General features: G+C 46.7%; 1 protein-coding gene across 1 annotated transcript in view; it reads left to right on the top strand.

Annotated features, from left to right (window-relative positions):
• The first annotated feature begins 6,577 nt into the window (after positions 1–6,577).
• The window catches only part of FAM83H (family with sequence similarity 83 member H), a 56,517-nt gene continuing 36,425 nt past the window's right edge, over positions 6,578–26,669 (top strand). Inside the window, exon 1 of the mRNA XM_073329701.2 lies at positions 6,578–6,653. The gene's annotated coding sequence lies outside the window, so the exon portion shown is untranslated. The remainder of the gene's footprint in view (positions 6,654–26,669) is intronic.

The raw sequence follows: 26,669 nt of genomic DNA, 5'->3' as shown, positions 1-26,669 counted from the left end.
AGCTCACTTCATCGGATGCTCAAATAAATTGATTAGTCTCTAAGGTGCCACAAGTCCTCCCTTTCTTTTATCTGAAATGGGCCACTCTCATTACCACTACAAAAGTGATTTTTCCTCACTTGTTATCCTACTGTTAATTTAATTGTATCATTAGACTGACCTCCCACTTGGTAAGGCAACTCCCATCTTTTCATGTGCTGTGTATTTATACCTGCTAGTGTATTTTGCACTCCATGCATCTGATGAAGTGGGTTCTAGCCCACAAAAACTTATGCCCAGATAAATTTGTTAGTCTCTAAGGTGCGTTGTTTTTGCTGATACAGACTAACATGGCTACCACTCTGAAACTTATTTTCCCATAAGAGCCCTGTCTCAATCCGTGCACAGGATGGATGGTGCTCTGGGAGTGAACTGGAGTTGTGTAGTGAAGGAGGCTGTTGGCTGCTGGACCCTTGCCTCATTTGTTGCAGAAGCTGGAAGATGTGTAGTGAACAAGGCAGGAGTTTGCAGGAAAAGAAGAGGGTTGTGTGACTAATGCAACTGAACGACACCTGGAAAACTGGATTCTGTCCCTGTCACTTACATAAATTCCTGTGTGATGGTGGGCAAGTCACTTAAACCAAACTTTTCACAAGTGGCTACTAATTGTATGTTCCTCATTTTTTGGGCACAGCAACTTAAATAAATATTTACATATTTTTTGGGCTATAGGGCAAGAATCACTGTATAGCCCAGTGGTTAGGGCACTTATGTGGGAAGCAGGAGACCCAGATTCCAGTCCCCATATACCAAGTAATAATTATTTATACACAGTGGAGAAGCTTCAACAGGAGAGATTTTTGCTCCAGAGTATTCACTAACCCAGTGATTAGGACACTTTCCTGAGAGGTGGGAAACTCAAGTCCCTGCTTCACATGAGGCAGAAGGGGGTGGATTTGAATCTGAAGTGTCCTACAACCTGGATGAGTGCTCTGATAAGTGGATTAAAAGTTATGGGGGTTGGGGAAGGACACCTCTATCTTTCACTAAAGCACACTAACCTGGCTTAGTCACCTTCAGGAGAGGGTTAAAAATTCCAAGTTAAGGGAGGCACTTCCCTTTGGCCTGACTTTAGGTACCTAAACCCTTTAGGTCACTGGTTTTCAAACTTTTTTTCTAGCCACCCAATTGAAGAAAATTCATAGAATCAGAGAAGATTAGGGTTGGAAGAGACCTCAGGAGGTCATCTAGTCCAACCCCCTGCTCAAAGCAGGACCAATCCCCAACTAAATCATCCCAACCAGGGCTTTGTCAAGCCAGGCCTTAAAAACCTCTAAGGATGGAGATTCCACAACCTCCCTAGGTAACCCAGTGCAGTGCTTCACCACCCTCCTAGTGAAATAGTGTTTCCTAATATCCAACCTAGACCTCCCCCACCACAACTTGAGACCATTACTCCTCATTCTGTCATCTGCCACCACTGAGAACGGTCGAGCTCCATCCTCTTTGGAACCCTGCTTCAGGTAGTTGAAGGCCGCTATCAAAGCCCCCCTCACTCTTCTCTTCTGCAGACTAAACAAGCCCAGTTCCCTCAGCCTCTCCTCATAAGTCATGTGCCCCAGCCCCCTGATAATTTTCATTGCCCTCCACTGGATTCTCTCCAATTTCTCCACATCCTTTCTGTAGTTGGGGGGAGGAGGGGAGGGGAGCAAAGCTGGATGCAATACTCCAGATGTGGCCTCACCAGTGCCGAATAGAGGAGAATAATCACTTCCCTCAATCTGCTGGCAACGCTCCTACTAATGCAGCCCAATATGCTGTTAGCCTTCTTGGCAACAAGGGCACACTGCTGATTCGTATCCAGCTTCTCATCCACTGTAATTCCCAGGTCCTTTTCTGCAGAACTGCTGCTTAGCCACTCAGGCCCTAATCTGTAGCGGTGCATGGGATTCTTCTGTCCTAAGTGCAGGACTCTGCACTTGTCCCTGTTGAACCTCATCAGATTTCATTTGGCCCAATCCTCCAATTTGTCTAGGTCACTCTGGACCCTATTCCTACCCTCCAGCGTATCTACCTTTCCCCCCAGCTTAGTGTCATCTGTGAACTTGCTGAGGGTGCAATCTGCAAGCTGACAGTATTCTTGTCAGCAAGTTAAGGAAGTATGGGCTGGATGAATGCACTACAAGGTGGGTAGAAAGCTGGCTAGATTGTCGGGCTCAACGGGTAGTGATCAATGGCTCCATATCTAGTTGGCAGCCGGTATCAAGTGGAGTACCCCAAGGGTCGGTCCTGGGGCCGGTTTTGTTCAATATCTTCATAAATGATCTGGAGGATGGTGTGGATTGCACTCTCAGCAAATTTGCGGATGATACTAAACTGGGAGGAGTGGTAGATACGCTGGAGGGGAGGGATAGGATACAGAAGGACCTAGACCAATTGGAAGATTGGGCCAAAAGGAATCTGATGAGGTTCAATAAGGATAAGTGCAGGGTCCTGCACTTAGGACGGAAGAACCCAATGCACAGCTACAGACTAGGGACCGAATGGCTAGGCAGCAGTTCTGCGGAAAAGGACCTAGGGGTGACAGTGGACGAGAAGCTGGATATGAGTCAGCAGTGTGCCCTTGTTGCCAAGAAGGCCAATGGCATTTTGGGATGTATAAGTAGGGGCATAGCGAGCAGATCGAGGGACGTGATCGTTCCCCTCTATTCGACATTGGTGAGGCCTCATCTGGAGTACTGTGTCCAGTTTTGGGCCCCACACTTCAAGAAGGATGTGGATAAATTGGAGAGAGTCCAGCGAAGGGCAACAAAAATGATTAGGGGACTGGAACACATGAGTTATGAGGAGAGGCTGAGGGAGCTGGGATTGTTTAGCCTGCAGAAGAGAAGAATGAGGGGGGATTTGATAGCTGCTTTCAACTACCTGAAAGGGGGTTCCAAAGAGGATGGCTCTAGACTGTTCTCAATGGTAGCAGATGACAGAACGAGGAGTAATGGTCTCAAGTTGCAGTGGGGGAGGTTTAGATTGGATATTAGGAAAAACTTTTTCACTAAGAGGGTGGTGAAACACTGGAATGCGTTACCTAGGGAGGTGGTAGAATCTCCTTCCTTAGAGGTTTTTAAGGTCAGGCTTGACAAAGCCCTGGCTGGGATGATTTAACTGGGAATTGGTCCTGCTTTGAGCAGGGGGTTGGACTAGATGACCTTCTGGGGTCCCTTCCAACCCTGATATTCTATGATTCTATGATTCTATGAATCTATCCCATCATCCAGATCATTAATAAAGATGTTGAACAAAACTGGACCAGGATCGACACTTCAGGCACTCGGCTTGGTGCCAACTAGACATTGAGCAGTTGATCACTACCCTTTGAGCCCGACAATCTAGCCAGTTTTCTATCCACCTGATAGTGCATTCATCCAGCCCATACTTTTTTAACTTGCTGGCAAGAATATTGTGGGAGACTGTATCAAAAGCTTTGCTAAAATCAAGATATATCACATCCACCACTTTCCCCATATCCACAGAGCCAGTTATCTCATCATAGAAGGCAATCAGGTTGGTCAGACATGACTTGCCCTTGGTGAATCCATGTTTACTGTTCCTTATCACCTCTCCTCCAAGTGCTTCAAAATGGTTTCCCTGAGGATCCGCTCCATGATTTTTCCAGGGGCTGAGGTGAGGCTGACCAGTCTGTAGTTCCCCGGGTTCTCCTTCTTCCCTTTTTAAAAGATTGTTGATGCCCGTGACCCAAGGGAGCTGGAGATGAGGGGTTTGGGGGTGTGGGAGGGGTTCAGGGCTGGGACACAAAGTTGGCATGTGGAGGTGAGGGCTGCAGGGTGGGGCCAGGAATGAGGGGTTCAGGGTGTGGGGGGCCTCAGGGATGGGGAATAGGGTTGGAGTGCATGAGGGGGTCAGGGCTCTGGGCTGGGGGTGCAGGCTCTGGAGTGGGGCCATGGATGAGGAGTTTGGGGTGCAGGAAGGGGCTCCGGGTTGGGGGGTCTCAGGGCTGAGGCAGGGGATTGAGGCACGGGGTTGGGGGACAGGCTTACCTTGGGTAGCTCCCAGTCAGCAGCACAGAGGGGTGCTAAGGCAGGCCTCCTGCCTGTCCTGGTACCGTGGACTGGACTGCACTGCGCCCCAGAAGTGGTCAGCAGAAGGTCTGGCTCCTGGCAGAGGTGCGCAAGCAGCTCTGCGTGGCTCTCGCCCACAGGCACAGCCCCCACAGCTCCCATTGGCTGGGAACCGGCCAATAGTAGTGCAGAGCCAGTGCTTGGGGTGGGGGCAGCGCACAGAGCCCTGTGCCTCCCTCCCTCCTGCCCACCCAGGAGCTGGACCTGCTGCTGGCCACTTCTAGGGCGTAGTGTCAGAACAGGTAGGGACTAGCCTGCCTTACCGGGCAGCACCGCCAATGGGACTTTTAATGGCCCAGTTGGCTGTCGTGACCCAGTGCCGGGTTGCAACCCGCAGTTTGAAAACCACTGCCTTAGGTCACACCATTCTCCTTGGCTTTTCCTACTGGCTAGCTTAGACAGTTCCCTGCTCAGCATGCTGGTTTTTGGGAATCCCATTCTTAGGCCACCACCTCTCATGCTGACCAATATCGTCTCCTTGTTCTCCCCCATCCATCTGTTTCCCCTTGTCTTTTACTTACATTGCAAACTCTCTGAGGCATGGACTGTCTTTTTGTTCTGTGTTTGTACAGCACCTAGCACGATGGGGTCCTGGTCCATGACTGGGGCTCCTAGGCACTACAATAATAGGCTCCTAACTTTCCCCAAGCATTGTATAAGTCACTTAACTCAGAGTTGTAAATTCCACTGGATGGCAGGGAGCCAAGTCCCCTTGTGAATCTTATCCTAAGCACCGTCCTAGACTCTTTCCCCCACTTACTGTATCTAGGATCTTGTCCTGTCCTGTCTGTCTCTATGCAATTTTTAGTCCAGTTCAATGAGATTTTATTCACATGGTCAGCTCTATGAGTGCTGCTGTAAGGAAAGAGGCAGCGAACTCTCAGGTCTCTGTCAAGGTGCGTGTGTGTGATCCCACAGAGGCTACATGCTATGTGTGGACTATGATCCCTTGTGTCCATTTGTCAGAGCAAACACAAAGCACTGCAAGCCTCCCCCACCCCGCATCAGAGAGACTTCTCTGTGTTTGTCAGGAATTGGGTTACCAAGGTGAGTCAGCTCACAGCTTCCCTTATTGGAGCTGCCTCCCGAGCCGCTCCCTCTGCTGCAGTCCTGGGCACCACCCTTTGCACAACCAGTCACAGCTGCTGCCAAGCTTCATAAGGTAGAACATGAAAGACAAAATAACAGGCAGCTGCCCCACCCGCAGCTGAGGGAAATTTCACTTTGTTAACACTTTGTGATCTGGACTAGACTCTTTTGCCCAGCCACTTCCTTTCACCTAGGCTGGAGCCAGCTCCCTCACCTCAAACCCTCTACTCTGGAGCACGCTGCATTTGTCTTCTCACCCTTTTTGTCATTCCCTGGCTCTGACTGGGGAGGTTGGGGGTATGCACGCAGTTTGGGTGTGGGGTAACCCCTGTGGGAATGATTATTAGTAGCACTACTGTCATGCTGAAGGCTCCAACCACTGGAATCGTGCTGTGCACTGCTCAGGTAGGTAGTGAGACATAGGTTCAGGCCCCGAACAGCTCACATTCTGAGCACCAATTTGTAAACCTCACTGTATTTTCCGCTGCATGCATCCGATGAGGTGAGCTGTAGCTCACGACAGCTTATGCTCAAATAAATTGGTTAGTCTCTAAGGAGCCACAAGTCCTCCTTTTCAATTTGTAAACCAATAATCTCCAGGTAGCTGCAGTTTCTAAGTATGGCAAATTTCCAGGCCTCTCCGTTGCAAAGGGGTTTGCCAGCCCACAATGACGGCTGCACTGGGCCCTGGCAGCTGTGCTGGGTGCAGATAAGGGCAGCATTTTAGATCTCTAAGTGGAATCTAGGCGGGTATTTATGGCCCTTACTGTGTGGGGTTGATGTCACAGTTATTGTATCCTATTCTACTCACCCATCACTTGGAAGTCTGTGGGTTTAGGAGGTGTCAAAGTGACTATAGGCCCCTCAGGGCTTGAACGTTTTTGTTACAACTTTGCCAACATGAGCCTATGCTAGTGAAGACCAAAAAGCTAGAAATCATCTTTGAAACTAACCCGAATGAGTGGCCAGCTGCTGCTAAATACAAGCTATCCCGTTACACTGTGGGGGACACTGGGCCTGGTCAGACCTCACGGTTGGTCATCTGCTGATGGAAAGGACTGGGAACACTCCCGAATGGAGCTGTGCAAGGCTCAGTCAGGACATGTCTAAATCACTTTCTTTTCGCTCTGTGAAGTGTTGAATTTCAGAATCCCTGGGAGCCGCTGGGAGTTGTTTACTCCCTTCCTGCAGGAGGAGACCTGAGCGATAGGCTGCAGGGAAGACAGCCTGTAGCTCAGGAATGCGGTGCCCTTATCTCTCACTCTCCTGCAATCCCGAGGAATAACTCTCCAGAGTTTGTGCCTTGCTCGCTCGCTTACTCACCCTCTCCCCTGGGTGGAGCTTCACTCTGGCCTGTCTGAGGTGCCAGTGAATCAGGCTTCAGGCACGTCAGGGGGAGAGGCAGAGCCCAGAGCGAGACCTGCCACCTGCACTGGCTCACCTGGGAAGGTAGGAAAAGTTTAGGCTTCCTGCATTACTTAGTCTGAGGGTCTCAGGGGACTCACTGGCGCCCTGGCCCTGGCGTGAGCGAGCCAAAGGCTGCAGGTGAGGGGGAGCTTGGGAACCAGGGACTCTCCCAGCTCGCAGTGGGGGTGCGTTGCCTCAGGCGGCTGCTGCTGCTGCTGTGTCTAAACAGCCATTCTCCCCCAGTTTATGAAGTACTAGTGGGTGGGGAGGGGGAGCCCAGCAGGGGAAGATCCTAGCAGACTGGCTGGGAGGAAAAGGGGATCGCAGCAGAGACTAACCAAAAATGCTTGTTGGGGGAAAGAGGGTCCCTGTAAAGACTAGATGGCGGGTAGGGCGTTGCGGAGGGAAGCTGTTCTCCTCTGTCCCCCAAGCCCTGGGGCAGGATTCTTCCTTGCAGCTTTTTATCAGGTCTCTGTCCAGTCTTCTTCTGAATGCCCCACGGAAAGTAACTTTTCTGATTCCACCTGGGAGGGGATCCACAACCTGATGGAAGCTGCATGCGTGTGACTCACTCCTCAGAGGGGCGCCTGCAGAATGTCTGTGTAATTTGACGGGAAATGCTGCACTGGGAAGTTCTGGTCAGAGCATTAAGATGAAAAAGACTAACTGGGTTACCGGACTGGAAAGGGGAGGGGCAAGGTGGGCAGGGGCACAGAAAGACTTGCTGCCACCCCCTGCTTCTTTGCCTGCCCTGGCCTCCCTCCATATGCGCGCACTCTCTCTCTCTCTCTCTCGCTTTCCTCTGCGGATGGAAACCTTTGTCTTTCCTATGACAGAAGTTGACTATGTGTGTAGAAAGAACAGGAGGACTTGTGGCATCTAAGAGACTAACAAATTTATTTGAGCATAAGCTTTCCTGGGCTACAGCCCACTTCAGCGGATGCACTGAATAGAACATATAGTAAGAGATAGACAGATACATAAGCTGGGAATTACCATACAGGTTCCATTGCATGTATGTGTGTGCATATATATATATCTTAGTATATGTTCCATTCTGTGCACCCGATGAAGTGAGCTGTAGCCCACGAAAGCTTATGCTCTAATAAATCTGTTAGTTTCTAAGGTGCCACAAGTCCTCCTGTTCCTTTTGCAGATACAGACTAACATGGCTGCTACTCGGAAACCTGTGTAGAGAGAGGGGAAGACCCAGTGCTTAATTTGTAATGAAAGAGTGGCCTGAGCTCAAGCAATTTTTTTACATTCGTAACTGATGCAGCAAGCCCAGAGGTTCTGGGGCTATGAACTGCCAAGTCTAGAGGTGCTGGGGCTCAGCCCTGGCACGAGTCAAGCACTGGGAAGGCCTCATTTCCCAGGCACTCAGAAATGGTTCTGGTGAATGAAATGCAATTCAGCACTGGGCTGGCTTCAGACTGGGGCTCTCTGTATTGCTGGAACAATCCTGGAAATGGGGACTTGAAGGAAGAATAGTCTCTTTGGCAGGGGTGGGCAAACTATGGCCCAGGGTCCACATCCGGCCCTTCAGTCATTTTAATCCGGCCCTCGAGCTCCAGCCGAGGAGTGGGATTGGGGGCTTGCCCCGCTCTGCATGTGCCATGACTCTGCACAGCTCCTGGAAGCAGCGGCATGTCCCCCTTCCAGCTCCTACATGTAGGGGCAGTCAAGGGGCTTCACGCTGTCCCTGCCCCAAGTGCTACCTCTGCAGATCCCATTGGCCAGGAACCATGACCAATGGGAGCTGCAGGGGCAGCATCTGCAGATGGGGCAGCATGCAGAGCTGCCTTGTTGTGCGTCTGCATAGGATTCAGAGGGGACATGCTGCTGCTTCCAGGAGCTGCTTGAGGTAAGCGCCATCTGGAGCCTGTACCCCTGACCCCCTCCTGCACCCCAACCCCCTGCTCTGATCCCCCTCCCACCCTCTGAACCCCTCGGTCCCAGCCTGGAGCACCCTCCTGCACCCCCAGCCCCTTATCTCCAGCCCCACCCCAGAGCCTGTTCCCCCCCCCAACACATCCCCTGCCCCAGCCCAGAGCCCCCTCCTGCACCCTGAACTCCTAATTTCCGGCCCCACCCCAGAGCCCACCCGCCCAGCCGGAGTCCTCACCCCCTCCCACACCCCAACCTCCAATTCTGTGAGCGCTCATTGCCTGCCACACAATTTCCATACCTAGATGTGGCCCTTGGGCCAAAAGGTTTGCCCACTCCAGGTCAATGGTGACTTGATTTCATAGAATCATAGAATATCAGGGTTGGAAGGGACCTCAGGAGTCATCTAGTCCAGCCCCCTGCTCAAAGCAGGACCAATCCCCAACTAAATCATCCCAACCAGGGCTTTGTCAAGCCAGGCCTTAGAAACCTCTAAGGATGGAGATTCCATCACCTCCCTAGGTAACCCAGTCCAGTGCTTCACCACCCTCCTAGTGAAATAGTGTTTCCTAATATCCAACCTAGACCTCCCCCACTGCAATTTGAGATGATTGCTTCTTGTTCTGTCATCTGCCACCACTGAGAACAGTCTAGATCCATCCTCTTTGGAACCCCCTTTCAGGTAGTTGAAAGCAGCTATCAAATCCCCCCTCATTCTTCTCTTCCGCAGACTAAACAATCCCAGTTCCCTCAGCCTCTCCTCATAAGTCATGTATTCCAGTCCCCTAATCATTTTTGTTGCCCTCTGCTGGACTCTTTCCAATTTATCCACATCCTTCTTGTAGTGTGGGGCCCAAAACTGGACACAGTACTCCAGATGAGGCCTCACCAGTGTTGAACAGAGGGGAACGATCATGTCCCTCGATCTGCTGGCAATGCCCCTACTTATACATCCGAAAATGCCATTGGCCTTCTTGAAAACAAGGGGATACTGTTGACTCATATCCAGTTTCTCGTCCACTGTAACCCCTCGGTCCTTTTCTGCAGAACTGCTGCCTAGCCATTCAGTCCCTAGTCTGTCGCGGTGCATGGGATTCTTCCATCCTAAGTGCAGGACTCTGCACTTGTCCTTGTTGAACCTCATCAGATTTCTTTTGGCCCAAACCTCTAATTTGTCTAGGTCCCTCTGTATCCTATCCCTACCCTCCAGTGTATCTACCTCTCCTCCCAGTTTAGTGTCATCTGCAAACTTGCTGAGGGTGCAATCCATGCCATCCTCCAGATCATTAATGAAGATATTGAACAAAACTGGCCCATTATCTCATCATAGATGGCAATTAGGTTAGTCAGGCATGACTTGTCCTTGGTGAATCCCTGCTGACTGTTCCTGATCACTTTTCTCTCCTCTAAGTGCTTCAAAATTGATTCTTTGAGGACCTGCTCCATGATTTTTTCAGGGACTGAGGTGAGGCTGACTGGCCTGTAGTTTCCAGGATCCTCCGCCTTCCCTTTTTAAAAGATGGGCACTACATTAGCCTTTTTCCAGTCATCTGGGACCTCTGTTGCATTTTCCAGTCATCCGGGACCTCTGATGCATCACTGGAGGTTTTCAAAAGGAGGCTGGATAGCCAACTGTCTTGGATGATTTAGACCCAACAAATCCTGCATCTTGGCAGGGGGTTAGACTGGATGCCCCCTTGCACTCCCTTCTAACCTTATGGTTCTATGATTCTATGTATGCATAGAATGTGGTAAGAGGCGAAGAACCCACTGGGCAGAAAAGCTGTAGCACACTTTAACCGGGGCTATGCAGAGGGTTTATAGCACACCTTTACCCATCCAGCCATGGGCCCAAGATAGCGTATCTTCTTCTGTCTGGGGCTCTGGAGGGACTGTCATGCCCTGTCAGAGGTGGAATACTGTGATGGTATTATGAGAAGGCAACATTAACCTCGTTTTGTGGCTGAAGGAGGATAAAATGCCAAAGTAGGCAAGTGATAGTATCATGCTCCATAGTCTGGTATGACTGCACCAGGGGAGAGTCCTGGCTCAGGAGACACCTGCATTCTGAGCTCCTATTTTCATGTGCTCAAAACATTCCAAACCAAAAATATCCTGCAGCTGTTCCTGGCACATTTCTAGCCCAAATGAGATATTTTGAACTTTTAGTAAAGTTCCATTTGGCAAGTTTTGCACAGTCCCACTAAGGATGGGAGTTTTATTAGTAAACTCATATGACCCAATCCAGCTTGTAATGAAAACAGAGGCCCAGGACAAACCACAGAGGGAACCTTGTAATCAGTTTTGCTGATTTGCCATAATCTCCCCTCCCCAAATTACATCTTCTCTTGTTGCTTTTCCTGTCTGTTACGAGACATCCCTCCTGTGGCTCCCTGCTATGTACAAATCCAGTGTGAGGGTCTGACTTTGTCACTTCAACCCCTTTGCTTGGGGCTGCCCTCTCCATGTATAACTTTCTGCACAGACTCTTCCCACACTCTATCTCCCTTAGTTTCCAGTCTGTTTTCATGTGCAGAAAATAACCAGTTCTAAACATCAGGCTTTGTCCAAGTGACTTTGTGCAGGCTGGATTTATCTATCCCTCACCGGTAACACAGCAGATTTTTTACTTTGTGAGAGAGGCAGGGATGACTCATTGTCCCAGTAACTACTTCAAAGGGAAGCTTAGAACATGTGACGACTTTGCTACTTTTCTCCTTGCCTTACTCTGGTCTCAGAATCACCTAGATGTTCCAGCCGTGTACCCCCCATGAGGGAATATGCCATAAGTCCCTCCTGAACAGAATGGGAAGGTAGCGTTGAAAAGGGGTCCAGAAGGGTCAATCAGGCATTGAGAAGGATCCCCAATCACTGTCTTCCTGAGGTCTATCTTGTGTCCAGTTGTACCCAATACATTACTAATGTGGATGTTAGAGCTTGTTAGCCTAGTTCATGGGCTGAAGTGTGTATATGCACACTAGGTATGATACAGGCAACTAAATGAAATTGAGAGATTAGGTGAATGAATACATGAAAGTGAGTTCCTCACCCACTAATCATGACCTCAACAAGAGTGAAATTCCTTCTAGACTGATGCAGGCAGGTATTGCTCATTTTTTCCACTGCATCATGCAGCACAGATGGTGACTGGCTCATGTGAAACCATTTTGTGCTAGGAATGGGACTGTATTCCAGTCAAATGCACTAACCTAGAGTGGCAAATACAGGCTGGTCAGATGCCCAGAGAGGAGGTCTGGAGCAAGAGTGAATAACATAACACTGTCACAAGAAGGCACATGCCTCAATAGAAACATAGGACTGGAAGGGACCTTGAGAGGTCATCTAGTCCAGTCCCCTGCAAGAGCCTCCACTGTAGCCCAGGCAAAGTTGTTAACCCTCAGCTCAGACTCCATTTTGCAGGCAGGCAGAAACAGAGAGAGTTCAGTAGAAAGCACAAGAAAAAACATTAAAGGGAAAGAATAATTGCTGTGAGGGCATGGTGGAGACAACTGGTGGGGCTGTGAAGGTCCAAGTGTGTCCCCAGACCAGTGTCCCTGAGCAGCAAGCCAGTCCCAAACTGTTCCTTCTTATGAAGGTGTCCATCCCCATGTCCTGGAAAACAGGTCCTATTTCTTCTCATTTGTGTAGAGGCAGGCATCTTGGGTCTCTGATGTGCTCCTTAGTCAAACCAGGCAGGTTTAATTATTTAAATCTGCCCCCATAACTCAGGTCTTCTTGCCGCTGCTTGTTTCTGTCGCTCTTCTGAACTCCCTTCAATTTGTCAGTGTCTGCCTGTCATTGTGCCCAGAACTAAACATGATATTTCAGGTGTAAACACACCAGTGCCCTAGCAAGAGACTGTTCACATGAAGCCTCTGGATATGCAGCTTCAAACTCACATTGATCTGTTTGTTGCCACAGCCCATTGCGAACTCAGGTCTAAGTATTTGTTAACTGCATGTGTCCAGGCTGCACCTCCCTCTGCTTCCCTGCCCAGATTTCTAACCTCTCTAGGTCCTTTTGAATTATATCTCTGTCCTCATTGGGATTTGGAAGCTCCTCCTTACTGAGTAGGATCTGGGCATTTCATTGGTACCTCAAAGATCCAACAAGTCAAGGAGTTTTCTGTGAAGTCGGTTCCTCTCCACGTTACTTGTCTCTCATGTGCTGAAAGGTTGGGTCTCTGAGAAAGGCAAGGTGCCTGATCCCAAAATGTTGTGTGTGTGTCTGTGCATGCAGGGCTGATGCTAGGAACAGGCAGAGATCACATGGAACCACCCCTTTTCCAGGGGGATTATCCCATGCACTGCTGCCTCACAGCCGTTCTTTCTACTGGTGCATGGAGCACCAGGAAGACCTCAATGTTTGGGAGTGTCTGAGGCAGACAAGCAGGTCTAGTCAGGGAGGGGCTCAGCTGAGAAGAGAGGCAGGCTGGGAACTAGCTGTGCAAGTGAAACACGTAACAACAAGCACCAGAGACACAGCACTAGGCAGGAAAATAACAGCGTGAGCCTGGAGCACTGAGACTTCAGTGGGAGCTGACATCAGGCAGTAGAATGTAAGTGAGAAAGGAATGACTCTGACCCACTTCTCCTTTTACTTAGAGCAGATTTACATTGACATAGAACACTGCAGTGATTTCAGAGGCCTCACTCCTGGGTCAGATGAGGGTTAGAGAAAAATTGAGTCCTGTGCATTTGCTACTGATTCATAGATTTAAGGCCTGATGGGCCCATTATTATTTATCTAATTGGACCTTCTGTAAACACAGGCCAGAGCGTTTCACTTAGTGATTCCTATATTGAGCCTATTACTCCTGGTTGAACTAGAACATTTATTTTAGAAAGGCATCCAGTAAGACTTCAAGTGACCTAAAACATACCATGTCCCTATAAGTTATTCCAGTGGTTCATTACCCTCCCTATTTAAAAAATGCACCTTATTTCTCATCTGAATGTACCTAGTTTTGGCTTTCTGTCATAGAGAGTTCTGCTTTTGGCTGTTCAGTTTAGAAAAGAAGCTGTCTAAGGCAGGATTTCCAGACTAATGAATCTTGTGGTTCACACTGGGCTGAATGAGTGAGAAAAGAGTTGGGTTTAATTGAGTCACTCCAAGTTACATGAGGATGTGTGGGAGTAGAACTGGGCCCTAGCCCAGCCCAGAGGGAAACTTCCCATAAGGCTCTTAGACTGAAAGGCCTCCCAAGGTACTAAGGGACACCTATGAACTGTACTCCTTCAAAGGAGTGGGTTCAAGGGTCTTCACTGCTTCCCTCAGCTACCAGATAGTAACAGAGGGCTCACGCTTGATCTTCTCCTCTTCCCCTTCCCCTGCTAGCCTCCTCTGGGTACATACAGAAGTGGAAAGGACACTGCTTCCTGTACAGAGGTCCCCAGAAGCAGCGACTAGTCCAGCTTCTTTGGACAAGGCCACGCTGAAGGGTGGGGAAGATAGGCCTCTAGAGCTAATTGGAGAAGGATGCAAGACCTGTGGACCTGATTCTGTTGCTCTCCATAAGAATGGCTATACTGGGTCAAACCAATGGTCCATCCAGCCCAATATCCTGTCTTCCGACAGTGGCTAATGCCAGCTGTCCCAGAGGGAATGAACAGAACAGGGAATCAAAAAGTGATCCATCCCCTGTCATTCACTTCCAGCTTCTGGCACACATGGTGTTGGATCCCTGCCCATTCTGGCTAAGAGCCATTGGACTTATCCTCCATGAACTTATCTAGTTCTTTTTTTAACTCTGTTATAGTGTTGGCCTTCACAATATGGTCTGGCAAAGATTTCCACAGATCGGCTATGTGTTGTGTGAAAAAGTACTTCCTTTTGTTTGTTTAAAACCTGCTCCCTATTAATTTCATTTGGTAACCCCTAGTTCTTGTAAAAAGAAAAGGAGTACTTGTGGCACCTTAGAGACTTACAAATTTATTTGAGCATAAGCTTTCGTGAGCTACAGCTCACTTCATCAGATGCATTCTGAAAAGTTTATGCTCAAATAAATTGGTTAGTCTTTAAGGTGCCACAAGTACTCCTTTTCTTTTTGCGAATACAGACTAACATGGCTGCTACTCTGAAACCTAGTTCTTGTGTTATGTGAAGGAGTAAATAACATTTCCTTATTCACTTTCTTTATACCAGTCAAGATTTTACAGATCTCTGCCATATCTCCCCTTAGTCATCTCTTTTCCAAGCTGAAAAGTCCTAGTCTTATTAATCTCTCTTCATATGGAAGCTGTTTCATACCCCATATCATTTTTGTGGCCCTTCTCTGTACCTTTTCCAATTGCAATATATCTTTTTTGAGATGGGGAGTCCAAATCTGCACACAGTATTCAAGATGTGGGCGTACCATGGATTTATATAGTGGCATTCTGATACTTTCTGTCTTGTTATACATCCCTTTCCTAATGGTTTCTAACATTGTTAGCTTTTTTTGACTGCCCGGCATATTAAGCAGATGTTTTCAGAGAATTATCCAAAAATGACTCCAAGATCTCTTTCTTGAATGATAACAACTAATTTAGACCCCATCATTTTGTATGTATAGTTGGGCTTATGTTTTCCAATGTGCATTACTTTGTGTTTATCCACGCTGAATTTCATCTGCCATTTTGTTGCCCAGTCACCCAGTTTAGTGAGAACCCTTTGTAACTCTTCACAGTCGGCTTTTGACTTGAGTAATTTTATATCATATGCAAATTTTGTCACCTCATTATTTAACCCGTTTTCCAGATCATTTATGAATATGTTGAACAGCACTGGTCTCAGTACAGACCCCTGGGGGGATGCCACTATTTACCTCTCTCCATTCTGAAAACTGACCTTTTATTATTTTTATGTCCTGTGCCTTACATGGCCATTTATAGCAATGCAAAAGTGACTGTAAGCCAGAGCATCACTCCAGTGTGTGTGTGAATTGGGTCCCACAAGTACAACTCCAGAACTTGTACCAAGACTGAGAAACTCTAGAAAGACCTAGCCAAGCTAGCTGACTTGGGAAGTAATGGCAGGTGAAATTCACAGTGGAAGAGGGATTTTGGACCCCTCATACACAGTGCTTCACAAGTGCCTCATCTTGACTCTTAAGGCCCTTCATAATTTAGTCACATTCTACTTAATGTTTCTATTATCTTGCCATTGACCTTGCCTCCGACTCTGCTGTGCCTACAGTGCTAGTCGTGAACCTGCTATTCCACTTGTCCACCCTGCACCTTTCCATTTTTTCCCATGCTGCCCTTACACATGGAGAAAACTCCTTGTCCTCCTTCAGATCCCTTCTTAGAACTTACTTCTACTGCTATGCCTGAAAAATACTTGTCCTACAAGAGCTGGGGCTACTCCTACTATGCTAAACTTGCTCATCTTCCTGGTAACGTGGCCATAGCCTATTTCTCTCTTTCATCCATCCATTGTATCTTGTGGGACCTAGATTATGAGATCTCTCAGGCAGGAACTGACATTAATTGCTTGTACAGCACCTAACACAATGAGATTCTGGATCCTTGATTAGATTCTCCAGCTGTTACTGTAATACAAACCATAAACAAATAGCAACATTGCTTGCTTCCCATCATTAAATTAGAAGTCAGGAAAATGACCTTGTCAGTGGGCATCAGGGCTCAAAGCAGTAAACAAAATGTTAGGAATAGTATGCTGCAAGTGTTATGCCTTTTATATAAATCAACAGGATATTCTTATCTGGGATACTGTGTTCCGTTCTGGGCACCCTATTTCAGAAAGGGTACAGCAAAAAGAGAGGGTTCAGAGGCAGTTGAGGAGAAAGCTTGGAAGCTTGGAGAGACATCTGTTCACAAAGAGATTGAAAAGATGAGGACTTTAGAAAAACTAGGAAGGCGAGACGTTAACTGGTAAGGCTAAATACCAGGTTCAAGAGATTATTCAAGACAAAGAGAGGTCCTCCAGAATGTGAAAGGTTAACCCGAATGAAGGCAATAAGCAATGTGTAAGAAAGAAATTAGGAGTACTGAGATGGATTTTAAAGAGCATGTAACTAAAAGATTTTTTTTTTTTAACCTTTCCTCATAGGTCAGGTTTTCTAAACCTTGTACCATTTTTGCTGTTCTCTGGACTCTCCAATTTATCCACATCTTTCCTGAAGTGTGGTACCCAGAACTGGACACAATACTCCAGCTGAGGCCTCACCAGTGCCAAGTAGAATGGGATAATTACTGGGAGTACTGTGTCCAGTTTTGGGCCCCACACTTCAAGAAGGATGTGGATAAATTGGAGAGAGTCCAGCGAAGGGCAACAAAAATGATTAGGGGACTGGAACACATGAGTTATGAGGAGAGGCTGAGGGAGCTGGGATTGTTTAGCCTGCAGAAGAGAAGAATGAGGGGGGATTTGATAGCTGCTTTCAACTACCTGAAAGGGGGTTCCAAAGAGGATGGCTCTAGACTGTTCTCAATGGTAGCAGATGACAGAACGAGGAGTAATGGTCTCAAGTTGCAGTGGGGGAGGTTTAGATTGGATATTAGGAAAAACTTTTTCACTAAGAGGGTGGTGAAACACTGGAATGCGTTACCTAGGGAGGTGGTAGAATCTCCTTCCTTAGAGGTTTTTAAGGTCAGGCTTGACAAAGCCCTGGCTGGGATGATTTAACTGGGAATTGGTCCTGCTTCGAGCAGGGGGTTGGACTAGATGACCTTCTGGGGTCCCTTCCAACCCTGATATTCTATGATTCTATGATTCACCTCTTGTGTCGTACATACAACGCTCCTGTTAAATACACCCCAGAATGATATTAGCCTTTTTCACAACCGCACCACATTGTTGACTCATTGGGTTTGTGATCCCTGTAGTCCCCAGATCCTTTTCAGAAGTACTACCACCTAGCCATGGTTGCTGTCCATTTGATTTTTCCTTTCAAAGTGTAGTACTTTGCACTTGTCTTTAGAAAACTGGTCTGAAATCAACACAATGAAATTCAGTAATTTGCCAAATTGATTTTGAATTTTAATCCTGTCCTTCAAAGTCCTTGCAACCCCTCCCAGCTTGATGTCATCTGCAAATTACTGTACTGGGGCCAATACTGTTTCACATATTCATAAATGATCTGGAAAAAGGGGTAAACAGTGAGGTGTCAAAGCTTGCAGATTATATGAAATTACTCAAGGGTGGATTTAACTAAAATGACTGTGAAGAGTTAAAAAGGATCTCACTAAACTGGGTGACTGGGCAACAAAATGGCAGATGAAATTCAGTGTTTATAAATGTAAAGTAATGCACAGTGGAAAACAATGCCACCAATACATACAAAATGATGGGGTCTAAATTAGCTGTTACCACTCAAGAAAGATCTTGGAGTCATTGTGGATAGTTCCCTGAAAAAATCCACTAAATGTGCAGATGCAGTCAAAAAAGCAAAAAGAATGTTAGGAACCATTGGAAAAGGGATAAATAATGACATGGAATATCATCATGCCATTATAGAAATCCATGGTATAGCTGCGTTTTGAATACTGTGTGTAGTTCCGGTCGCCCCATCTCAAAAGAGATCTATTGCACTTGGAAAAGGTACAGAGAAGGTCCACAAAAATGATTCGGGGGATGGAATATGAGGAGAGATTAAAAAGACTGGGACTGTTCAGGTTAGAAAAGAAACAACTAAGGGGGGATATCATAGAGATTTATCAAAAACAACGAGGAGTCCTTCTGGCACCTTAGAGACTAACAAACTTATTTGGGCATAAGCTTTCATGGGCTAAAACCCACTTCATCAGATGCATGGAATGAAAAAAACAGTAAGCAGAATGACAGGTTTCAGAGTAGCAGCCGTGTTAGTCTGTATTCGCAAAAGGAAAAGGAGTACTTGTGGCACCTTAGAGGCTAACAAATTTACCACCTTCCACCTTAATTGAATTGGCTCGTTAGCACTGACCCCGCACTTGGTAAGGCAACTCCCATCTTTTCATGTGCTATAATATATATTCTGCTTACTGTTTTTTTCAGTCCATGTATCTGATGAAGTGGGTTTTAGCCCACGAAAGCTTATGCCCAAATAAGTTTGTTAGTCTCTAAAGTGCCACAAGGACTCCTTGTTGTTTTTTCTGATACAGACTAACATGGCTACCACTCTGAAACCTGTCACCACAGAGATTTTCAAATCGTGAATGGTGTGGACAAAGTGAGAGGAAGTGTTACTTACCCGTTCACATAACACAAGAACTAGGGGTCACCCAATGAAATTAATAGGCAGCGGGTTTTAAAAAAACATAAGGAATTACTTCTTCACACAACCTGAGGAACTCATTGCCACGGGATGTTGGGAAGACCAAAAGTGTAGTTGGGTTCAGACAAGAATTAGATAAATTCATGAAGATTAGTCCATCAATGGCTGTTAGCCAACATGGTCAGGGATGCAACTCCATGCGCTAGGTGTCCCTAAATTTCTGAGCGCTAGAATGACTGGATGACAGGGGATGGAAGCATGTGGCATGAGTCACTGTTGGAATACAGGATACTGGGCTAGATAGACTATTGGTCTGACCCAGTATTGCTATTTTTATCTTATGTAGATTTTATGAGCAGCTTCTCCACTTCATCGTGCAAGTCTTTAATGAAAATATTGACTAGGACTAGACCCAGCATTGAGCCCTGTGGGACCCCACTAGATCTGCCCTTCCAGTTTGACAGTGAACCAGTGTTAATTTCTCTTGGAGTATGGTCTTTCCACCAGTTGTGCACCCCACCTTACAGTAATATCATCTAGGGGACAAATCCCTAATTTTCTTTTGAGAATGTCATGTGGCATTATGTTAAAATCTTTACTAAAATCAAAATATATCACATCATCTGTTTCTCCCATCCACTAGGCTAGTAATTGTCTAAGAAGGAAATTAGGTTGGTTTGGCAAGATTTGTTCACGACAAATCCATGCTGGCTAGTCTTGATAACCTTCTTATTCTCTAGGTGCTTACAAATTGATTGTTTAATAATTTGTTCCAGTATCTTTCCAGGTACGGAAGTTAGGCTGGCTGGTCTATAATTCCCCCAGATCTATTTGTTCCCCTTTTTAAAGATAAGCACTATGTTTGCTCTTCTCTAGAACTCAGGGGCCTCACTCGTCCTGTATGAGTTCTCAAAGATAATTGCTAACAGTTTGGAGATTGCTCCAGCTATTTTTTAACCTTTCCTCATAGATCAGGTTTTCTAACCCTTTTATCAGTTTTATTGCTTTTCTCTGGGCTCTCTCTCCAAGTTATCCACATCTTTCCTACAGTCTGGCACCCAGAGTTGGACTCAGCATTCCAGCTGAGGCCTCACCAGTGCTGAGTAGAGCAGGACAGTCACCTCCTGTGTCTTACATACGACACTGGTGAAGACTGAAGCAAAACAGGCATTGAACGCTTCAGCCCTCTTGATGTCATCAGTTATTAGCTCTCCTTCTCTCTTATGCCCCTTGTTAGGCTAAGGCACAAAACGATTTACACCTATCTGATTTTGTCCCTACGTGCTTGTGCTAATCTCTTGTGCGCTTCCTTGGCAATTTGTCCATGTTACCACTTTTTGTAGGATTCCTTTTTGATTTTCAGCTAAAGAGCTCCTGACAGCACCATATTGGTCTCCTACTGTCTTTCCTTTGCACTTGTGCCTTTAATATTGTCTCCTTGAGAAATATAGGCCATAGAATTTCACCCAGCTACTCCTGCACTGAGACCAATAACTTGTTTGTCTAAAGCATGTCTTCAGGAAAGGCAAGATCTTGATTTTTAAGGCATCACGAGATGGAGAATCCACCACTTCCCTCTGGGGCACCTGGCATTGGCCTCTGTTGGAAGACAGGATATTGGGCTAGATGGACCTTTGGTCTGACCCCGTATGGCTGTTCTTTTGTTCACTTTCCTTGGCAGCTTGTTCCATGGTTAATCAACTTCACTGTTTAAAAATGTGTGCCTTATTTAAAATTTACATTTGTCTGGCTTCAGCTTCCAGCAGTTTGTTCTTGCTCTGCTTTTCTCTGCTAGATTTAACAGTCATTTATTACCTGTTATTTCTGTGGTTCTTTTCTATACCCACTTGAATTTTTCAACATCTTTTTTAAAATGTTGACAACAGAAGTGGGTGTAGTATTCATCATCCACATGTGATAAAGTAAATCATCCTGCTTCTTCCCAAATACAAATCACTTTCCACAAATGGAAAAAAAAAACAGGAAGGAGACAACAATCAATATAGATTTGACATTATGAAGTGTAGAAAATGGATAAGGGATACTAAAGACATCAGAGAAAAATATCTATGGCTGGCAGAGCAAAGGATAATAAGGATAAGTATATAAGGAACAAAAGAAATCCTCAAAATTATATAGGTTCATTACTAAATTGATATGATAAGATTGATAGTGATGGTGTAGAAGAGGTAAAAGTGATCAATACATAGTTGTGACCTGAATTTGGAAAGAAGCAGGAGGATGTATTCTTATCACATGTGGATAATGAAGTACTTTCCAGTCCATTAATATGAGTGTTAAATAGCATCTACTATGGATAAACATTTTTAAATTTGCAGGCCCGGATAACTTGCACCTAAGAGTACTAATATTATTCAAAAGAGGGTAAGTGGGATGATCCACATAATTAGAGGACAGTTAGCCTGACTTCAGTATGAAGCAAAATAATGAAACAGCTGATGCAGGAGCCAAATCAATAAAAAAATTAAAGGATAAGAATATAACAATTGCCAATCAACATGGAAAATAAATCTAGTCAAACAAACCTGAATTCATTTTTTGATGAGATTATAAGTTAGATTGATAAACGTAACCATATAGATGTAATATACTAGACTTTTGTAAGGCATTTGGCTTGGAATCACATGATATTCTGATTTAAAAATATAGCACTGTGTAATAACTAAAGCACACATTAAATGGATTAAAGAACTGGCTGACTTACACATCTCAAAATACAGTTGTCAAAATGGAGAATCATCCAATTATATATTTCCAGTGAGGGTCTGCAAGTATCAGTACTAGAATAATAGAATATCAGGGTTGGAAGGGACCTCAGGTCATCTAGTCCAACCCCCTGCTCAAAGTAGGGCCAATCGCCAATTTTTACCCCATATCCCTAAATGGCCCCCTCAGGGATTGAACTCACAACCTTGGATTTAGCAGGCCAAAGCTCAAACCACTGAGCTATCCCTCCCCCCCAGTAGGCCCAATGCTATTCAATATTTTTATCAGTGCTCTGGAAATAAATAAAAAAAACACTGCTGATAAAATTTGTGGCTGACACAAAGATTGGTGGTGTGGCAAAAAATTATTAGGACAGGATTTTGTAACACTCCCCCTCCTCCATCCCACCCCTGGCCCCTGAGGGGGAAGCGGGGAGTGAAGCGGCTCCGCACGCTGCCCCCGCCCCGAGCACCGGCTCCACATTCCCATTGGCCGCAGCTAATAGGAGCTGTGGGGGTGGCACTTGCGGGTGTTGGCAGCGCACGGAGACCCGCTGCCTCCCTCCCCCAAGGGGCCGCAGAGACGTGCCAGCAGCCAGCCACTGCTGGTACTGGCGTGGGGCCAGGGTAGGCAGGCAGCCTGCCTGAGCCCTGCTGCGCTGCTGACCGGGAGCTGCCTGTGATAAGTGCCTCCCAGCTGGAGCCTGCACTTTGCACCCCCTCGTGCACCCCTTTCCCATCCTGGAGCCCCCTCCTGCACTCCAACTCCCTCCTGCACCCCAATCCCATGCACCAGCCCGGAGCCCTCTCCTGCACCAAACTCCCTCCCAGAGCCTTCACCCCCTCCTTCCCCCCAACACTCTGCCCTACCCTGGAGTCCCCTCCTGCACCCCAACACTCTGCCCCAGCCTAGAGACTCATGTAAAACTCATGAAATGTCCAGTGGATTCTATGAGATTAGGTGCAGTGTGACCATATGACTCCTGCACCCAAACTCCCTCCTAGAGCTTGCACCCCTCACTCGTGCACCCCACCCCCTGTCCCAGGCTCAGCCCGGAGCCCCCTCCCACACTCCAAACCCCTCGGTCCCAGCCCAGAGCCAGCACCGCACCCCTGCCCCAGCCCGGTGAATGTGAGTGAGGATGGGGAAAAGCGAGCGACAGAGGGAGTGTGGAATGAAGTGAGCGGGGTGGAGCCTTGGGGAGGGGGCAGGGCCTCGGGGAAGAGGCGGGGTAGATCCTGGCTTGATCTTAAATTCATAAAGTAATCTTGTGCATGAAAAGGTTGGAGAATACTGATCGAATGGTTCCTTCTGGCCTTAAACTATGCATCTATTGGGCATCAGTCCAGGAATATCCCAAAACAAGTATCTACAGCTTTCACCAAGCTTACATCAGCAGCAGCATGAGCTCAGTCTGCATTTCAGGAACAGAAAAGTGATGGTAAAACTACACAGGCTTTTAAAAACAAATAACGGAAATGATAAATAATAAGGTTTCCTCTCTGTTGTCCAGTTTCAGAGTAGCAGCTGTGTTAGTCTGTATCCACAAAAAGAAAAGGAGTACTTGTGGCACCTTAGAGACTAACAAATTTATTTGAGCATAAGCTTTTGTGAGCTACAGCTCACTTCATCGGATGCATTCTGTTGTCTGATGGTCTTAAAACACTTTACAAACATTAGTTCATGTATCCTTCCAAACCCCGTTTTGAAGCAGGAAAGAGAATTATCCCTATTGAACACAGGGGGAAATTGAGGCACAAAGAGGTTCTGACTAACATTTTCCAACTGGATACTTAAAGTTAGGCAGCTAAATGAGGGGGCTGGCTTACAGAGGTGTTGAACGCCTATAACTCTTAGTGAAGTCAATGTGACCTCCACTTGCTTAGCACCTCTGAAAATCAGGCCCCTCATTTAGCTGCTTAACTTTAAGTATTCAAGCTTGAAAATTTTTGCCTAATAATTGGTCTACACTGCAAAAAAAAAAAAAAAAAAAAAAGACCCACGGCAGCAAGTTTCAGAGCCTGGATCAGCTGATTTGGGCTCACACTATCTGGCTAAAAATAGTAGTGTAGACATTAGGGCTCATGCTGGAGCCCAAGCTCAGAGACACTCCCTCGTTGGGTTTTGGAGCCCAGGCTCCAGCTCAAGTTTGAATACCTACACTTCTATTTTTAGCCCCAGAGTGCAAGACCCACAAGCCTAAGTCAGTTGATCTTGGCTCTGAAACTCACTGCCAATGGGTGTTTTTTGTGGTGCTGGTCTACCCTGAGGTATGTCTACACTGCGATTAAAAAACAGCAGCACAGCCTTGGCTGGCCCAAGTCTGCTGACTTGGGCTCATGGAGCTTGGGCTATAAAATTGCAGTGTAGACATTTGGGCTGGTCTGGACCCCAAGCTCTGGGACCTTCCCCACTTACTGGATCTCAGAGCCTGGGCTCTAGCCAGAGCCCAAATGTCTGCACTGCAATTTTACAGCTCTGCAGCACAAGCCCTATGAGCCTGAGTCAGCTGCCTCCTTTCAGAACAGCAACAGGTCTTTCATTGCAGTGTTCGTGCACCCAAGATCACTCAAGAATGTTGTGGGAGAACCAGGAACACAATTCAGATCTCATGACTCAGCCCTGTGCATCTATCACTGTTATCTTTCACCTCTAAGGGCATGTCTACAATACAATCTTAAGTCGACCTATGTTAGGTCGAGTTATTGCGGTGCCTGATGTCCACACTATCCTTCTTCTGTCAGTGGTGCACGTCCTCACCAGGAGTGCTTCCACCAACTGAAGAGGGGCAGTGTGGGGGGCTGAGAGCCAAGACTCTTGGCTCTATGCAGCTCCCCACCAGGAGCCTAGCTATCCCCCAGTCTTCTCACCTCCCCACTCCCAGCTGGGAGCGAGGGAAAGCAGCCTGGGGCTTCTCGCCTCCAGCTGGGACATCTGTGCCCAGTGTCCGGTCAGCTGTCCTGCTCCTGGCAGGGAACAGGGATCTGGGACCCCGGAGGTGGCAGCCCAGTTTGGATATGACAGCCCGGCTTGGAGTAGAGACTGGCTGGGGAACCAGGAGTTGGCTTTCTTGTCAATTTCATAGCTCCAGCAGAGCCAGGAAATTGACAAGACAGCCAACAGCCTGTGGAGGAATGCAGTGTCTACACAGATATTTCATCGCTCTAACTACATCCACATAAGCCCTCCGCCTCTCATGGAGGTGGAGTTATGTCGGTGTAGTAGGGCACTTACATCGGTGGGAGCAATGCTGTACTGTAGACACTGACATAGTTAGGTTGACATAAGCTGTCGCATGTTGACCTAACTGTAGTGTAAACCTATCCTAAGATGATGAGGGTCTAATTTATGAAAAACAACAAGGAGTTGTTGTGGCACCTTAGAGACTAACAAATTTATTTGGGCATAAGCTTTCATGGGTTATAACCCACAGACTAACACGGCTACCCCTCTGAAACCTGTAATAATTTATCAAAGCAACGTCAGCATTTGGTTGCCCACATTTGAATGTATGGATAAAAATGGTAAAACATGTCTTTATAATAAACAGGAATTTGTGGGATATATCCCTGAAATAGATCTGGCATTAATTTTCTAAAAGCAAACCAAAAGTCTTTGAATTTATTTTGTATGACTGGTGTGCAAAAGGTATTTAGTCACAATTTTCCACTAGAGATACACCTGTTTAGAATTCTTGTGACTGCAACCAGTAAGTGTATCTTACCACTAAAGAAATGTGTTAGAATAAAATAATTAGAGAAATGGAACCATTGCCTGCCTATGTTAGATTAGCAATGAGGAAAGATGGGTCAAATGGGAAAAAGTGATAAAAAGAAGTGTTGATAACTTTTATAAGAACAATCTTTAACATCTAGCCTACCCTACCATACTCAGACTTCTGAAAGGCATTTAACTTAGGCCCAGATGATAGTCTGACTAAAAAATTAGCACTGTACAAATATCAATGCAGCACATATTAAATGGATTAAAAACTGGTTAACTAATAGTTCTCAAAGTATATGTAAAAGGAGAATCATCATCCAATGAGGTGGTTTCTAGTACAGTCCTGCAGGGAACTGTTCTCACCCAGCTGGTATTCAATATTTTTATCAATGAGCTAGAGAAAATAGAAAAGCATTGCTGATAAAGTTTGCAGATGATGCACAGATTTGTGGAGTGGTGCATATAGTTTGGGACAGGTCAGCTACAGAGCGAGCCGGTTCCTCCTGGACTTTTTCTTCTCCCAAGCCCACATGCTGCATGTTGGGGGAGGATGCTGAGGTATCACTTGGGTCCTAGTACCTCTAGAATTGTGCAGGGATCATCCTGGTCCCTCTGAGTCCAGGGGCTGCTAGTGGGGAGGGGTGGCTGTGGCTGGATCCCATCTTTCCTCTTTCCCTCAGGCTGTAATACCTGCTGAGATGGCTTCTCTGCTCCTGCTGATTTGAGAGTTTCTTTGCCCTCCCCTCCCCCCACCCCAAGCTAGCTCCTTCCTGGAATTTCTATTTTCCTCCCAAGCTGCATTGATCCAAGTGTGGGTGGATGGGAGCGGCATTTCGGGACCACTCCTGCATACCTCAGGGTCTGTCAGGTACTGGTCTGCACCAGGTGCCAAGTTCACTGTGGTGTAACTTTCTGGCTTCAGTTAATTCAATTTGCCTAGGACAAATTGGGCCCTAGGTACTTGGCTCTTAAATCCAGCTGGTGTCTCAGATATGAAATGCAGCCCAGGAACTTATTTCTCTTCCCCAGGATTTCAGGTCTCCAAGTCAGGTAAATTAGGTCTCTGGCTCTTCAGGAAGCAATGAGCAGACTCCACCTTTCTCTAAAAATAGTTGTAAACCTTTCCTGGTGGCACAAGACTTCATAGGAGATGCCTTTCTCTATACAAGATGATGATTTCTTGCCATTGCTGGTCAGCCTCTCACAGCTCTTGGTGCACCAATCTGAGCAGCCCAATATGTCATCCCATCTTAGATGCACTTAGTGTAGGCACAAGGGGTGGGCAAAGATGGCCTAAAGCCACGTCTCAGTATTCTAGGCCTTACTGGGGCAGCCTGGGATCATGAGGGTTTGGTGTAGAGCTGGCCCCTGAGCACCCTCCTTCTATGAACATTCCAGAAGGGGTAAGAGGGATTGGTTATTTACATGGCATAAAGGGCCTTAGAGCAATAACAAGTCAGACCCTGGGCCTCTGTAAAGCATGTGTTCATTTGCTCTCTTGGCTCACAGGGCCTAAACTTACA

Source organism: Lepidochelys kempii, chromosome 2 (genome assembly GCF_965140285.1).
Source record: "Lepidochelys kempii isolate rLepKem1 chromosome 2, rLepKem1.hap1, whole genome shotgun sequence".
NCBI classification, from domain to species: domain Eukaryota; kingdom Metazoa; phylum Chordata; order Testudines; family Cheloniidae; genus Lepidochelys; species Lepidochelys kempii.
This window is presented reverse-complemented; position numbering and strand designations above follow the sequence as displayed.